Below are 16,463 nucleotides of genomic sequence, written 5' to 3'. Positions count from 1 at the left end.
TTTTCCCCTCCTCTGCTTTTTGCTCTGCAACCCCTCGCGTTCACCGTGACTTGAAATTCTCCTTTCGCTGCCGCTCAGCTAAAGGAGGTGGGATTGTTCCAGCGCCAGCAAGTTCCTAGAACCTGCGATTCACCTCTTTTATTTATGCATTCCCTTTGTTTATTTTGACTGGGTTATACCTGAGCTCTCCTTCTCCCACTGTAGCAGAGAGGGAGCGATCGGAAAGTTCTCCTTTTTTTTTTTTTTAAGTGCTTTGATCCTCTCCTGCGCAGAACAAAAGGCGCTGCCTGAATTAAAGAGATAATGATACAAGTTGACATGAGCATTTCAAGGTGATTTCGAGCCAGTCAGGTGGAAGGAAGGGGGGCAGAGGATGGAAACGTGCTTTTTTTTTCCCCCTCCTCTCTTTCGCTTTGAGGGATGTGTAGGGAGCGAAGGGGAAGAAAGAGGTGAGAGGGACAGAGCGACCTGCGCGGAGCAGAACCCCGCGGAGGGCAGCGGAAAGTTGCGCGGTCCCAACCGGGCCAAAAAGAAAAGAAAAAAAAATCAAAAAAAAAAATCAAAAACAACAACAATAGAAAAAAAAAAAAAAGAGTGACTTTCGGGCTCCCTTTCCGCACCCTACGCCTTTAAGAAGGTGTTTTTTATTATTATTATTATTATTATTATTATTATTATTATTCTCTCCCTCACCCCCCCCCAAAAAAAAAAAAAAAATGAAGAAGAAGAAGCAAATGGTGCAGGGCGAGGCATGTAACTGCACGACCTGCACTAATTACCCCGCGGAGGTAATTGGGCTGAGGGAAGCCCTTAACGCAGGGGAGGGAGCGCCGAGAGGGGAAAGCGCAAAGCGGCTCCGACGGCTGCGCGGGTGCGGAGCGATGCGGGGCTGTTTGTGGGGTGCTGTGGGGTGGGGGGAGCTCGGGGTGAGCCCCAGGAGGGATGGAGCTTGGGGATGGAGCAGCGGGGCGCGCAATCGGCGGCGAAAACGTGTACATATCTGTCTGTCTGTCTGTCGGTTGTTCTTTTGATGCGCGCTGCGTTTCAGCCGCCTCTGCCGCTCAAAGTGGGAGCGGGGTTCGGGTGCTCTGAGCGCGGTGTGTTGAAGGCAGAGTCCCTGCAACTATGTCAGGTATGTCTGAGAGCAGAGGGAATTCGTTGGGATGGGAGAGAGGCCATAAAATGCAAATGCGCTCTCGGGAAGACAGGCAGAAGGAGCACCTGGACGGGAGTCATTAAAAAGCGATCTTTTATTCCCAGCCACCATCTAACTTATAATTAAGAAACTCCGGTTGCATTCCTGATTGGAGAAGGAAGCGCATTCCTTCAATACCGACATAAATATTCCCCTGTCACCCGGCGAGGAGCAGAGCACGGGGTGCGGGTCGGGCCCGGGGGTGGGGGGGGGGACACAAGGGACAGGAGATGGTCCGAGCGCACATCGGCTGTGCGCGGGGGGGGGGGGGGGACCGAAGAGGTGATGCTTTCTCTATATATATGTATTTTTTTCCATCAATCCCCCCACCTCCCCCTCTCTTCTTCCTTTTCTTCCTTTCCCTCGGTGCCGGCGGTTTTTAGGCGTTTATTTTGCAAAGAGAGCAAAGCCCCACACCCCCCTCCACCCCACACAGCCCCCCAGGCCATGAAAATGCGATGGTTCGGGGTGGGGGAGTCGGGCTGGGAGCTGTTCCGAGCGGTTGCTGCCTTCCCCCCCATGCACACCCCTTTCCCACTTTATTTATCCCCTAACCCGCAGCCGCCCCTTGGCCGGAGCTGGGGGCACGGGGTGGGGGTGGGGAGGGGTGCAGGGCCCTCGGGACAGCCCCGTGCACATCACAGGGGTGGGAGTGCAGTCCTCTTCCCCCAAATCGTCGTGCTCTGCAAGGACAGCTTCCTTCCAGCCTGCACGATTGGGAAAATCGATAGCCCTTCTATTTGAATTGAAAGTTGTCCTTTTTCTTCCGCTTTCCTATCTATTTATTTATTTTTATTGTTGCACCATTTCATTATTTTTCACTTATTTTGGGGACAGGAGCCAAACACGTTTCACTCCAGGAGTGTAAACGACAAACATCTCCCCTCAGACATCTCTGTTTAAAGCCTCCCCGACATCTGCTCACTGCTACATGACTGCTCGGAGCAGAAAATCCGTAATTCACCATCCCCAAATTGTCCCGTCCCCCCACCCCTTCCCCTATGAATAACAGTTCCTAATTAAAACATAACCTCTCCCCAACGCAGGCAGAGCAATGGATGCTCGCTCGGCTCCCAGCTTGAGCTAAAACAGGCACTGAGAAATGATGCTCCCCTGTAGGGTTTGGTTAATTATTCTCCCAGAGGGAAGAAATTGGGGGAAACACCAAGCATGTATCTGTCGGGGGGGCAAGCAGGCATGTGGCTGTTACTGTAATTGCCTCCAAGCAGAGCTCCCTGCTCGGCTGAGCCGTCTGAGTTGCTGTTCCCACCGTAGCATAGAGGCACCTGCTCGAAATTGGGCTGTGTGGGCTCTGCACGACCCCCTGTCCATGACGGGGAATGTAGAATAGGGGAAGAGAAAACGAGGAGAAAAAAAGGAAAAAAATCCCCCAGAGCTGCGGTGCTCTGCCTGCATCCTTTAGTGGCGATGGGCGGGGGGGGGGGGGGGGGGAAGTGGCGAGAGCTTCCTCAAAACAGAAAACTCCTGCACAGAGTATTCGCAGAAAGGGAAGAAATAGGCTTTGGAAATAATGTAGATGCGATCAGGTGATAGGGAGTCGGGTCCTGTTGGGACTGAGGTGGTAAGTTTGCAGGGACGTGCCGCTGTGATTTATTGCGGCACCGTCTCTCGGTGGGACTTTCCCCAGCTCAGCACTGCACTGCGTGACCCTAAAGCAGCCCTTAAAGGCTCTTCTGCATTCGGATTAGTAGCAAAAAAAACCCCAAACAACCCGACAACGACAACAAAAGCTTTGTTTATTTCAGATGTCAGTGCTCTTTGTTTGTGCGTTTGTCTAAAAATAGAAGAAGAGGGTGCAGGGGGGAAATTAGGAAACGCAGAAGCTGAATTCGTGAGCAGAGAGGATTAGATGTCCCCTGTCCTGCTGGGGTCCAGGCACAAGTGGTGGCACCACAAAGGGAGTTTCAGCTTTTCCCAGCTAACTTGCATTGCCTTGACTGGCTGGCTGCACATGAAGAAATGTGTGTATATTTTATTTCCTAGCTGATGGCACGAGGTCAGATTCGGTCTGGGGACAATCAGAGGGTGCAGAAATGGTCCAGGAGGAAGAAGGGTTTGATTCAGGAAGAAAGGTGGGATGCAGGTGATGCAGTGTGAACTGGCTGGGGCGCAGTGGAGGTGCTGCTGTAAGTCCCACATGAGATATCCTAGAATCGTTAAGGAAAAAACCACTAAGAGCACCTCGTCCAGCCATGCTGTGGAAAGAAAAAAGTATCAGGAGTCGATAGGTGAGGTCTGGTGGAGCTCCTTTGCTCTTTGTACCACCTAAGTGAGGTGGGATGACGCTGGCCCCCTAATAAACTGAGTTAAGAGATGAGCAATAACTGCTGGCAGCTGAGAGAAAGCAGTGTCACTGAAGATGGACAAGAAGGATGGATGTTAGGGATATTTTCTGAACTTCTACCTCTTTTTTTCCATCGATTTTAGCTTCATATTTCTCCTTGTCCAAGGGTGGTCAAGGCAGCACTGCTGGTTGAACCACCCATGCAGGATGAGATTGCCCAAAGCTGGTGATGTTCTGCAGTAGCCTTTTTGCAGCCCAGAAGGGTTGGAAAAAGTGATCTGATATGTCTTTCCATTCCTATTCCTTGTGCTTCAGGGAAATGCAAATGCATGGGAGCAGGGTGGGAGGGCAGCCTTGCCATTGGGAAGATATGCAGGAGGAACTATTGCAGCAATATGCGAATGCTGCAGCTGAATAGATGTCCCTGAGAGCTGAATGGCAGCACTGCAGTAAGAGCAGTGCATGGATGAGGTCCTAGCTTGTGTCATGTTTTAGATCTCTCCTGGCATTTGTCCACCCTAGGGTGGGGGAAACAGCCCCCAATCTGCACTGGGGTGGGTGAAAGCCAAGCTGGGTTCTGGATCCCATGAAAAACAAAATTCTTTTTTCCATGACAAATCCTAGAGAACAGAGCTGAGTCTTGGCAGGCTCCACACTTGAGAAACCAAAGCTTAGGTTTGGCAGAGAGTGAGCACATTAAGTGAGAAATGATCGTTCCTCGTTAACCAGGAGGGAGGCAGAGCCATGGAAGGTCACCCAAGGGACAGCATGAGCCATGCACATTAACATCAGAGCTCCTAAACCAATCTCTAGAGCTCAGAAACTACTATTGCATTACCCTTTCTTCCTCTATGGCATCAACCCTTTCTTCCTCTGATCAGTTAACTGGAGCTGAGGATTTTGGCATTTCCAAGGCAATGGTATTCATTTCCTCTGCTACTGCTGCAGGTTGCAGTGTGCTGTTAAACAGCCGTCATGTTCTTCTGCATGGTGGTTGCAATCCCTGTGCATGTGCTCCTCTCCCACCCTTGCCCCAAGGCTTGGGAATTGCCTTTTTATATATAATACATCTGTTACAACAGTATCTTACATGGCCCCTTTCTGCCAGACTGTGTGTCATTACAGAACGATGCTGTAGCCTTTTACCAACACTCCTATTATCTTGGATATTCCTAAGCACTGCATGGGTGATTTGCACCCAGGCAGCAATGGGTATAGAGGGCAACATAGGCTGAGGAGACCTTTCTGCATCAATATCAGTAGGAGGAAACTGCTCCTGCGTGGTCTGTGCTTGAGGCGTAGAGTGAGAAGGCACTGAACCAAAGCAATGGCTCAAAAAAAGAAAGCCTATTCTACCAAAAAATAAAGAAATGTGAATTATTTTGCTCCCAAGCCCTTTTCAGGCAGTCCTACAGTCAAAACACGTCCTTTACATACCTTTAAACACCTCTAAGACATCTCATCTGAAAACCATAGAGCACTTAAGTAACATGGCTAAGTGTCCAGAAAGGTATAAAAGGATGTGTCCAGGATTGGTGTCCCCAGTGCAGGAGAGACAAGGACACATTCAGAGGAGGGCCATGAAATTGGTCCAAGAGATGGAACATTCCCCCTAAGAGAGCAGGTGGGGAGAGCTGGGGCTGTTCAGCCTGAAGAAGTTTGCTGGAAGTGGGGGGCAGCCTTTCAGCATCCAAAGGTGAGGGCTGTGAGAAGGAAGGGGACAAACTCTTTAGCAGGGTCTGTAGTGATAGGACGAGGGGAAATGGTTTCAAACTAAGAGATGAGAGATTTAGACTGGATAGAAGGAAGAAGTTTTTTACAATAAAGGTGGCGAGGCACTGGCACAGGTTGCCCAGAGAGGTGGGGGATGCTCCATTCCTGGTGACATCCAAGGTCAAACTGGTTGGGACTCTGAACACCTGGTGGAGCCGTAGGTGTCTCTGTTCATTGCAGGGAATTTGGATTAGGTGACTTCTAAGGGCCCCATTCCAACTCAAAGCATTCTATGCTTCTGTGATTTTCTGTTTCTTATAACCATTTTTCAGATGGGAAAGCAGAAGCAGAAGAATTTAAAGGCTCTGTCCTGGGCCACACTATGAGCAGGGCTCCATCAGGGTTGGTTGTACTACCAAGACACTCAGTTGTCTGGTTCACCAAGGGAAGGCAGGTCTTTTCTTCTTCCTAATGACCGGCCTGCACAGCTTCCATGTTCATGGGTGCTATTACAGTGTGCAGCATTAGGCAGAATAGAGAAATGGTTGCTTTGGGGCAGTAGGTGTTAATGTTATAGATAGGTCCCATTCTCCTCTCTCAGCTCTTGTGCCAACTTGATGGAACATCTCACCCCTGCGCATGGCATTTCTTTTTTCCATACTTAGCTGTGAAGCTAGGCCTTGGAAAGGAATCACAGAATCATAGAATGGCTTGGGTTGAAAGAGACCTCAAAATCATCTTGTAAATCAAGCACTAGATCAGATTGCACAGGGCCCCATCCAACCTGGCCTAAAGCTTGGAAATGGCCACCAACTCTGCTTTCTGTCTGAAAAAAAATATATATATACAGATGTTTTGACTGATCTCTCAGGAGCCAAGCTAGAGAAATTTTAAAATTTGATTTTACTTTGAGTCTGTGGCCTCTTCTAGGAAAGGAAAGACAAAGATTGCTGCTCTTGCCCTGGATGTACCAGGAGTAACAGGGCTGGTGTCTCCGTCCCAAATCCATGGGATCTTCTTCCAGCTCACATTCCTTTTCCTACAACTGCAGGGAGCTAATCTGGCCCAGAGCAGCAGAGAAAGGATGCTGTTCTGTGCTTGGCCTCACCAGGAGCAAATGTGTTACCTTTGTGCTTACAAGAGGGTGAGAAAAGCCACATGGGACAAGCATGTGTCCACACACCCACTTCCACTTCACTCAGCACTGGCATTCCTCAGGGAAAGGTGCCCTCCCTCGCATCACTTGAGTACATGATTCAGATATCCTAGCCACATTTCAAAGGATTTTGTATAAAACATAAAGGCATCACTTAAGGAGCATTGCACACGTGTGTAACGGGGAATCCTCCTGGCTCTGAGTCACAGGAGCTCCACTTGCACAGCTGAGTTTCTGCAGTGAGTGGATGCTGAGCACATGGCCTCATCCCCAGGGCCTACAGCAAGCAGGGATGGATCGGTCCTGCTCCCACCAAAATCCACGTCATAGTTTTCTTACTGGAGCAGTACTGGGTTCATGTGCTTGCTCTGGAGCCAAAAAGAAACCCTCCAGACCTGGAACTGGAGAGGAGAAATGTGTAGGTCTGGAGATATTCACCGCTGAGACAGGGAAGAGCTTGCTAGGCCCAAATAGAAGCAGAATGTCTTTGGGAATGGCACAGCTTGGTGTTTTCTGCACAGTCAGGTCGGGCTGGTGTCATAGTGGTGGTGCCTATAAAAAAGCCCTGAAATATATTGGAAGTCGAGGGGAAATAGGAGGGGGAGCAGTATGGACCAGAGCACATGTATATGGATGGAACACAACCCAAGGCTACACTAATACTGACAAATACTCACAAACAGCAACTCTGCTCTTCTGACACCTCTGAGAGCCAAATGAAGGCCCAGGGTCCATAAGATCCACAACAATTCAGCAGAGCATCATCCTGTACCCAGGGAGGACCTTCCACAACAGCCAGGGCTTTGCTGGGTCAGGCCCAAGGTTAGTCTGCTTCTACCAATGTTTCCACGTAGCCTGGGTCACTCATACTGATTTTCTTCCCTTCTGTCCCTTTAGAAGAGTCCAGGTTCGTTGGTTTGCTTTAAATTCAGTTATGACCTAAGCACAACATGTAAAAATTCAGCAGCTCACCAGTTCACTCCAAATTCTACCAGTGCTTGCAAAAAAAAACCAAAAAAAACAACAACCAAAAACAAAGGGAGGGACAAGGAACCAATATGTTAACTCCCTTGTTTTGAACTCCTAACATAGGGCACTGCCTTGAAAAATGGCCTTTAAGCAAGGGGAGAGCGTTACGCATCACAAAGACATTGTTTGTCTCCTTTCCTTGTTTGCCACCTGCATATTCGCAGGCCCTTTCCCACTTGGATGTTGCTGATACCCAGAGATCACTTTGCATTTGTAGAGCCCAGGCCATCAAAGGGTTCAAGGTGCCTTTGGTTTCCTCACCACAGTTTCTGTTCTGGTATCGATGACAGCAGTTGTGCTTTTTATGATACAGTGATGATGATGATGATTCTGTGGGGATGCTGTCACTCTTTTCCAGCGTTCTTACTGTTCTTTCCACACTGTATTGGTGTGAAATGCTTTTTCTGTCTTTGAATCTTCGTGTACTCTGTGAGCTTCACCAGCAAGGTCATGTCCGTGTGTGGGCTGGTTCCCCTCTCGCAGACCTCACAAGGTGTCCCAGGTATCTGGGATGGCCATTTCCCCTCTTCCATGGGGGGAAGTCTGATTTTCCTCAGAGGCTGAGAGAGAGCCTCAGGGGTTCTTTGAGCTCAGATCATGGGAGACCTCCACATTTCTAGCCTGACCCCGTGTCTGTCACAGGATATGGAAGCTCAGCCCTTCCCTACACATCAATCCTACTGTTCAGTTTAAGCTTGTCTTGCAGGAAAAGCATCTAATCCCAAAGTGAAGATGCTTGGTTTTCCATCAGGTGTCTACTTTTTATTAAGATGCCTGATGGCATCCTGTTAGTCCTCACTGGCACAGAGGGGATCATGTAAGATCCAGAGTTGCCATGCTCCTTTTTGAGCAGCAGGTGGAAGCCAATCAAGCAAACCCTACAGCATCTCAGTTGCTCTTGATGCCTACCTGCAGGCGACAGAGTGAAGTCTCAGGGTGGAATTAACTTTGTCCATTACATGCCTACACTTTGGATGTCTCCATCCAAGCCAGGTGCTCTTGGCTTTGTTTGCTGACAGGAAGAAATAAGCACTTTCTGGTGCAAATCATGTGTCAGTCCTTTATGGAACATGGAAAGTGACTGGTTAAACTCTCTGTTACTCAGGAGGAACTGAGGCAGCTGGCTCAGAGACATCTCCTCCACAAGCATTGCTCACATCGTTCCCAAGACAGGGATTCCCCTTTGAGAATGTGCTCATTTGGCTATTTTCTTGCTGTTTAAATATGAACTCCAATTCTAATTATCACTGCCAGGATAAAACACACCTAAAGTCAAATCTTCGACTTTTTCACCATCTTCTCCCTCTATTTTAACTAGCTCCTTGGTGCACAGTGCTTACCAGTATGCTGGAATGGGTGCTTCAGTGATACCATCATACTGTGCATGCTTTCCAGGCTAAAACCACCCCTATCCTCAGCATTTTCACCCCGTCTTGTATGTTGTCATGTCTCAGCACCACTGCAAAACACCTTGTGGCTTTCTCTGTAACACGTTTAATCCTGCATCTAATCCAGCACATTCTGGAGCACAAATTCATAAAATTGATTTTGTGGGGATGCTGAAAAATACGTCTCCCTCAGCTCTTTGTCTTCTGCTGTCAAACATGCCCAGAGTCTTCCATCTTCCAACCACATCCACTAGTCATTGATGCAAACTTGTAATAGGAGGTCATCTGAAAACTTAAAAAATAAGATTCAAAATGACATTCTCGCTTCTCCATCAAGTTGTGTCAGCAGAGAATGCAGTCATTCTCTAAGAGCTGAATCTGCATTTCCAAATGTTTTACTTTCAGTTCTCTGAAATCAAACCCTTTCTCTTTTCCCAGTCTGAATTTCACGTTTCCAGATTCAGATCTCCTTTCCTTACAATTTTTATGGCAGAGCTTTGGCATACTCGGGTTGCCACAGTATCTGCTGTTATTCAACAGGATTGCCATTCTGGGATAGAGCAGTGAGAAAAGGCAGAAACCACTTGTGCTATAACCAAGCCCAAGGAAAGAAGCCAGGCAGCAGTGAGCAGAGCAGGAGTTTCTTCTGCTACCAGAAGAGTGCACCTTGTCTAATAGAGATATTTTCTAAGGGGTGGGAGGGCAGGAACTAAACTCCTTGAATAGAGCCTGTTGCTAGACACTTTTGTGGCATGACAGAGAGGACACATGTAAGGGAGCATTTCTACATTTTTTTTTTATGGTGCTGTATTAACTGGGAAGTAAGATAGTCTAAGATCTTGCTGGACAGGTGAGGTCCCCTCCAGAGCCCAGTGAAAAGTGTCGAAATGTCACTGGGTATCAAATAAGGTCTGGAGAATTTACTGGGAGACCCACTATTCCTTAAGAGGCCCAGAAGTCTGTTTAATGGGTGTTGGAACTAGATGATCCCTTCCAACCCAGGCCATTCTGTGATTCTGGGAGATCCTGGTTTAATTCCTGTCCCTTCTGGATGAAAATCTTTCAGATTTAGCAGCCTTTAGCCAAGTTTCCTTTAGAGCTATCAGCGAGAATGCAACGCATCTGACATACATTAGGCATTCTCCTTTGGATGGCATGAATCACTCCCCAGCTGTGCCAGTTTTCTCACCGTTGCCTGCAACAGGATCCTGGATGATGAGGTAGGATGAACATATTTTATATAGATGAATTCAGCTCCTATGTTTTTTTCTCTATGAGTCCCCTCCTAAAAGTGTGCACTCAGCAATCCAGCTAGACATGTAGAAAGTTAAGAGGATACTCCCATTGGAAGACTGCTTTCTAAATCCCAGTAGACAATTCTTTACATCTTTAGAGACTGAAATACCTTTAAGAATCTGTCACTTGAAGTTCGGGTGCTATATTCCACATGGGTATAGGTGAACTAAGCAAAATTCTCATGTAACAGAAGGGCTTTTAAAGAGATTCCTTACGAAGTATCATTCTCTGGCACATTCTTCCTTAAGAAGAGCAGATCCGATGCATTTGTTCTGAAGACTTCAGAAAAAAAAAAAAGACAGTCTAGACCAGGAGAGCTGGGCACCTGACTTTGAACCTGCATAACATAGGGATGGCTGCCTCTCCTTGTGGTTTGGCTTTGTAATGCCAATGGTGAGCCATTCTGTAGGCTCTGGGAGCAGTGCCCTCCTGATGTCAGATGCTAGGCATGTGAGATAAAGATATTTTGATGTGTGTGTTGATGTCTGTGTTGATACACTACATTTTTTCTGCTAGTGAGAGATCTTGCGTTCCTTGACTTGGAAGGCCAGTCTGGTCTACTCAGTCCACCAGCTGGCATGAAGAGTGTGTTGCCTTTTTCAAGGCCTCGTTTTGTTCCTATTTACAAATAGTGTCAATCTAAGGAGAAAGTGGCAGCCTGATCTCCAGGGCAGTGTTAGCAGAGGCACGGTTTGGCTAATTCGTGGAAAGATTTGTTGGGGAAAGTGCTCAGACAAAGCAACAAGACCAAGTGGAAAAAGGGCAGAAGTAAAGTGCAAGGCTATTTGGATGAATAATTCCTGTTTTATGCCTGAAACTTATTGAGTGCACTGCTGCAACCTGAGCAATCAACCGATTTTATTGAGCTGCCCCTTGTTGGCATATTGCAGTGATGGGTCTGTGAATACCTTGAGCTCATTCTGAATGTAAGAGAAAATGGATTAGCTCTGCTGCTTTGTTGAAATGCTCACTTCTCTTCACAGAAGGTGAGCAGCAGAGATGTAACTGTCTAACTATTAGGCACCTTAGGCTAGTTGAGATACATCCCACCGTGGATCTGCAATAATAGGCACAACAACATTTACTGTCATTAAATCATTCAACCCAGAAATCATCTCATTCACCCTCAAGTGCCACAGGCTGTATTAAATATACCTAACTCACAGCCACAGAGAAGCAATGGGTAGGAGAGGTAGTTAGCACTGAGTCATTACTAACAATAATATCAGCTGGACAAGGAAGGATCTCAGTGTTTTTCTAACAGGTCAGGTCATGGATATTAGCAGATTGATTGCAAAACTTGAAAGTCACTAACAACAGGAGACCAACGATGACTGGGAGTGAACTTAAGCCTGAAAGAGCAACACGGACCAGACAGATGGGGGCAAACAACTGAGCTGAAAGAGAATAGATAAGAAACATTAGCAGAAGATTAGGAATCAGACAGCAAAATGCTAATTCAGTGCCCACTGCAACCCTTGGTGTAACTTGCCCACAGGCAGATGGGAAGTCTGTAATAGAAAGGAGCAGTGAGTCTATCTGTCCCACTGATGTAATGTGAGGTCTCAAGTCTCCTGGATAAGGAAGGATTCCTTTTCAGCTGTAATATATAGCAGTGTGTATGCAGCACAGCTTTCTAAGAGCTCCACTACAATTACAAGTAAACTGCAATGTCTACCAGCTGACTTTCCAAATCGTGGTACAGAAACTAATTCAAGGGTTATATAGTCTGGCCTGCCTTTACAGCCACAGAAACATCTCAGCTAACTTACCTTTGGTGTCTGCCACCAACAGTGCTGTTAGTGTTAGCTCCTATTTCCTCTGACAATGACACTCATCTTGAATAAATCAAGAGCGTTGGACTTGCTCTCTGTTATCCAAGAACAGATTTTATGCAGGCCAATACAGGCTTCTGTTTGGATACTTGTATGGAAGAGCCCAGTTTTGTTCATTTTTGTTACAAGAAGGGTAGGACAACATGCAAGACCTTGACTATATAATGAATTGAAAAGATAACCTGTGGATAAAGCGCTTGCTTATGACACAAGACCTCTGCTCACCTGTATTCTCTGCCTTAAAACAAGCCTCTACAAGTAGCTTGTTGACCTGAATTGAAGAAAATAAGGTGAAAACAAAAACATGGAGAGAGTTGCTGATAGTTCCTAGCAAAGGCAGGCTGCACACATCCCACATCAACGTGCAGCAGGGGGGGATGGAGCAGAGACTGGCATACAGAAGAGCTGTTCTGGACTTACTTTGACTCGCTGTTTGCAAAACTATTGGGGTGAGGACATCAGCCAGAGCAACTGGACACTTGTGAGTCAGTATGATGAAGACCATGAGGGAAGAGTTCAAGTTTGTTCACTGTACTGTAGTACATAAAACTTACGCTCTTCAGTCATGCTGAGCACATCCTGCTCCATGTCAGAACTGGATATCTCATCTGAAGCAGTCATCTAAGTTCCCTTTCTAGTCAGTGAATGAAAACTGGCACTTCCTCACTGTGATTCACCAGTCCCATTCACAATGCCACCCATATTGCCAATGCAATGACTCTCTCTGTAGCAGCTTGGTCTCTGTGCTGGTGATAGAACCAAGATGACTGTCTGGGTGGATGGCTTCTAGATGAAAAAGGTTAGGTCAAATGTTCAAGCTCCGTCATTCTCAATTTCTTAAGCTTGTATGAATCCCCAAACTATGGGGAAAAGAAAAGATCTCATGCACCTTTTAAACGAGTTGGAGATTTCTGTGTTTCTGCTGAACTTGTTGAGAAGATCTGCACAAATTTCTTCACACATTTGGGCAGTGTAGTCTTCAAATTCCCCAGCTGTTTGTATTACTGTGAATGCATAAAGGTTTGGTTCGTCTTAAATTTCCTTGACCTTTAAGATGTCAAAGAAGATGCCTGGGATCTTTTGGATCCCAGAAGAATGTGTTGGCATCAATATAATAGAAGAGTGGTAGAAGTCATATGAACATCCCTTTAAACTGCCTACCTTTCAGAACTGTGCACAGGTTTGCTGCTAAAAATTTCTTGGCTGCTAAGTTAAGCTTAATCTTAGCCGTAGGCTTAACTCTGCTGGTTAGACAGAATATAGGGAGAGAATATAGGGAGAGAATATAGGGAGAGAATATAGACACCTCAGGTGTAATATGTGAAATTTTCAGTCAGTGTTGCCTCCTTCTCTGTGAAATTCACAGCCTTTGAAAGTTTGTGTAAAATGCAGAGGTGGAATGGAAGAGCTCATGCAAGGAGAAGGTTGTTCTTCAGGATATGTGTTTTGTGGTACTGGAGGGACTGGCAGGCCCTCAGATACCTTGCTCCATCTCTCACAGCTGGCTCCTGCAGGAGCCAAGGCTCAAGCTGTCTTGCTGCCTGTCTGCTGGACCCCTCATGACATTTGGATCCATCAGCCAAGAGAGCTTTGGTAGGCACAAGTCTCACAGAAATGGGCAGTTAAGTAGAGGAGACAAAAAGGTTGCTCCAAAGTCTGCTAAAACAGGACTAGATTTCCCTTAAGTTTGACCTGTCTTTGGATTAGAAGCTGAACTCCTTTAGGTTTTGATTCTGCAGGTTGCTTTGCACTTTGACTCTGGGACAGGAAGGTACTGCTTAACCTTGTATTTATCCTAAATATTTGAGCATTTCTGTTCATTTTCTATGTGCAGGCACCAAGCTGGGTCACACAGGTTGAGATCAAGCCCAAGAACAGGGAGAGTCTTTCCTGTGTTGGGCTGATACATAGCACATTATTATACATGCTATCAGGGACATACATTAATAATGTATGTAAATTATAGGCATATCTCTCAGTCCCATCTCTTATCCCATTGCAGGAGAGAGAAGGAACCCAGTTAAGGCTTGTATATATCTGACAACATGTAGCAAAACTTGGCTAGGAGCTAGATGGGGTTTTGGGGCATGCAAAGGCAGCATTGCAAGAGCATTTGTGTATATCCTAATGGGGTTGAACATTTGCAGAATCCATCTACACAGTATCTATCCTGATCTGCACCCAGGACTAGGATACTATGGGTGTTAAGTCAAGAGCTTCTGCTCAGAGCTCCCCAGGTTTCTGGCTGAGTCCCCAGTGTTGGCCAAAACTCAATCAATGTGAATAATTGATTTAGTTGTTCTGTAGTAAAGAATAATGTGTTGGTTATTCTGTGCTGCTGAGATTTAAGAAATTTGGGTTTAAACTCCTGTTTCAAATCAAGGAGAGGAAAATTATGAAACTCATTTTCCCATACCATGGGTGAGTGCCCTAACCACTAAGCTGCTGACTGTGTACAAAGGGGACATTGCGTCCTCTAACTTCTCTTTGGGAATGGCACCTTAGGGGATGGGCACATGAACAAATTACCACGAGGTAAGTTAGGGTGTGAACTAATAAGATGCCAGTTTTTTTTGTGGTAACTGCCCGTGTGAATGCTCTTACCCTGCAATAAATGCAAGACGGTTCATATATACCAGGGGGTAAGAACATTCACATGCGTGTTCACATGGCTCACACCCCTTTTTGACTCCCATTAACTTGGGGCTGTGCCTCTAACCTCAGTACCCTTGATAATTCATCCTGGAAAAGAAAAAAAAAATGAAACCAAACTCTTCTCTTTTACCATATCCACAAGTCTGCCAATTCTACAATTCCAGTTGCAATCATTTTAATGTATTTTTGGTTTGCCAAGAAGTATTTGCTGAATTTGATTCCACTGCTTCATTTTGGCAGTGAGCAGATCCTGAGAGCCTTGCAGCCAGCTTAAACCAACGCGGGCAGATCCTCTACTGATGCCTCACAAGCTTTGCCTGCCTCATAGTCAGAGACCTTCTGGGCACTGACATAATGTTAATATTCCCATTTCTCACAGCCAGCCCCTGAGCCCTGAAGAGGTTTAAACATGTGGAGATGCAAAGTTAGGTTTATAAAACAGTTCAGCCATGTGAAGAAAAAGTGTTGTGGTTGAGAGATGAACACTGCCCTTATGTTGCCTGGAGGTCAGTGGGTGCTCAGCACTTTTTCATGCACTTCCCATAGGTCTGGAAAATGACCACAAAGGATGGCAGCAGCTCCAAAGACCCTGATTTCAGTTCCTGGTATAGTGGTCTGGGAGCTTCACAAGTTTGCAGAGATTGACAACTGTGCCTGGCAGCAGGCTGGGTATAACTGTACGTAGACCCAACTGAGTGAACAACAGAAAATGTCCTTAAAATTCCAGGAACTGAACTCAACGTTCCAATCAAAAAACACATGCTTTTGAGGTGGGACTTGGTCTCATGATCACCTTCAGCTGACTGACTTAGGATCTTTTGAGACATCGCCTTAAAAATTAAATAGGAAAGATCAGTTCGTCTTTGAGGCAGCACTTGACTCATGTGGAACTCCTGTTTGAAAACAGGTCTCGTTCAGAAAGTATGAGGACACCTACTATTTCCAAGTACACAAAGAGTTGTATCCGTATTCTCTATTGGATGAACAGCACACTCCCCTAACAGACTTCTGTGGATGGAATTCACTCACTTAATTCTAGCTATGTAATGCTTAAATATCTACGCAAATCATCTTACCTCCCTGTAGAGTGATGGCCATCTTCTGAAGGCAATTCATCCTTCCTTAGATAGATATCTTTGGTGGATGTAATGAATCACTGTCTGGAGTTGCCCATCTTTCTCCATCCACTCTTGAATTAACCGTAACAACCTAGATTTTAGACAGCTAATGCTGGGAGGTATGACTGAGTGCCTGAGAGCCCAGCGACGTCATTGATGTGATGCCAGTTGGTGTCTGGATGGTTTTTATCCCTGTCTTAAGAGCAGCTGATGCGAAGTATTAAGTGTTTGTCAGGTCCTTGGTGATACTGCTTGGAAAAATAAAGAGGTTAAAGGCCCAGATCCTCTCTGGGACACAGTTCTTTCAATTTAGGTGCATACAGAAACTGAAGTACATTCAGCTTTGCAGAGTTATTTTCAGGAAGGAAAAAACCTTCCATTAAAACTGAAAACTAAACGGGTAGGTAAGTCTACTCTAAATAACAAAGATGCCTTGGAAAGAATTGGAAATGGCAACTTTTACCAGGGAAAGAGAGTTTTATAATCTGTTCATAGTAGAATCTAAATCTGTCCGGTTTTATCTTTGAGATTAAAAATAGGATGTTATTTGGGCCAAAAACTTGACAAGATCCTAGAGGATTTTTCCAGAGATCTTTTTTGATAATATTTACAGATCCTGATAATTCCCATATTTCTATCGGGCTGAAGCAGTGTTACCATCCTGGTGCACAAAGCATTAATTCATTTATGGCTGCAATGTGAACATTATCTTTGTAGCAGAAATGGAAGAAATTTTTCACTGCTGTACACTTTAGAAGGTAGCTTATGGTTTG

At 45.9% G+C, this 16,463-nt stretch overlaps 1 protein-coding gene across 1 annotated transcript in view; it reads left to right on the top strand.

The window, feature by feature from the left end:
* The window catches only part of WNT3A (Wnt family member 3A), an 81,718-nt gene that overhangs the window by 290 nt on the left and 64,965 nt on the right, over window positions 1–16,463 (top strand). The window lies entirely within an intron of this gene.

Source organism: Cyrtonyx montezumae, unplaced genomic scaffold (genome assembly GCF_038088225.1).
Source record: "Cyrtonyx montezumae isolate F1298 unplaced genomic scaffold, pur_monq_1.0 scaffold_32, whole genome shotgun sequence".
Taxonomy (NCBI): Eukaryota; Metazoa; Chordata; class Aves; order Galliformes; family Odontophoridae; genus Cyrtonyx; species Cyrtonyx montezumae.
The sequence above is the reverse complement of the archived record's forward strand: the minus strand, read 5'-3'. Positions and strand labels throughout refer to the sequence as shown.